A 1,046-nucleotide genomic window follows, 5' to 3' on the forward strand; every position below is an offset into this window, starting at 1 on the left:
ATGAGAACTGTTAGAAACGGTATCCAACTGCATACTGGGGGACAAAAAAGGCCGTTTTGGCCATAGTTAAGGGTCAAAATAGTGGTTTATTGTTGACAGAAGATCGAGTATAGACGAGTAAATGGTAAGGCTAGTGCCGATTTGGAACCACAAAATGTGAGTACCAAAGCCGTTAGATACTGTTTGAAAACCTATTTAGATGAAAGCTGTGGGACAAAAAAGGCCGTTTTGGCCATAGTTAAGAAACACACCGATTTTAGTTTTGGTTACTGCTCCACCAATAGATGCGCTACAACGACCAAACCAACACCATTTTGAAGCCAAGACAAATCTCTATTATGCACACAAACAGTGACTGAGGTAGGCGAATTATTAGAGATGCTACAATAAAAAAGGCCGTTTTTTTATGCCTTTTTTCTTAACAAATTTCTGGTAAAAAATAGCAGGGAGCCCTGCCAGTTAATTCCGTTGGACATGGAAACATCAATTTTAATGCTACCATACTCTTTCAAAGACCTATTTGTAGCTAACAATTTGGATAAACTACCGTTAGAGTTTTGTAGGAATACATGTTATATTCGAAGCTCCATTACCAATAATGTGGTCTTTTACATAGTGAAAATTGGGGGTAGTCTGTACAGCTATTTTTTGTTAGGCCAACCCTGGCTTTTTTGGTATCAATCTGTAGCCAGCATTTTTTGGGTATAAACCCGACGATTTGGTAAACGTAGCTAATGTATTGAATGCACACGCTGTGTTTTTAGTTTTGGTCAATCGTTTTTAAAAAAACGCTACCAGATGGGCCAAAAACGCTAATTAAACTCTAAAATCGTCAATAACTCCACCAATATAGATGCTAGACTTGTGGAAGTCGGGTCACATTAAAGGCGCATTTTGTAAGCAACTGCCAAATCCAGTACTGTTGAAGTAGCTCTAATATTGGTGGAGATATTGCCCAAAAACCAATATTTCGGAGTTGCATCATTTCCGCAATAGTTAAGGATGGAAATTGAAGTGTGGGCGGTAGAGGAGTGCTACAAGAGCCA

The 1,046-nt window shown here is 38.8% G+C and overlaps 2 annotated features.

The window, feature by feature from the left end:
• Positions 1 to 1,046: part of a repeat region (core RPS block consists of eighteen complete RPS units of 2106bp each, plus one partial RPS unit of 1535bp; orientation = sense) that runs on past both edges of the window.
• Positions 1 to 1,046: part of a tandem repeat (RPS (RePeat Sequence) domain; last RPS unit is partial) that runs on past both edges of the window.

The sequence above is a fragment of the Candida dubliniensis genome, chromosome 7, assembly GCF_000026945.1.
Source record: "Candida dubliniensis CD36 chromosome 7, complete sequence".
NCBI classification, from domain to species: Eukaryota; Fungi; Ascomycota; class Pichiomycetes; order Serinales; family Debaryomycetaceae; genus Candida; species Candida dubliniensis.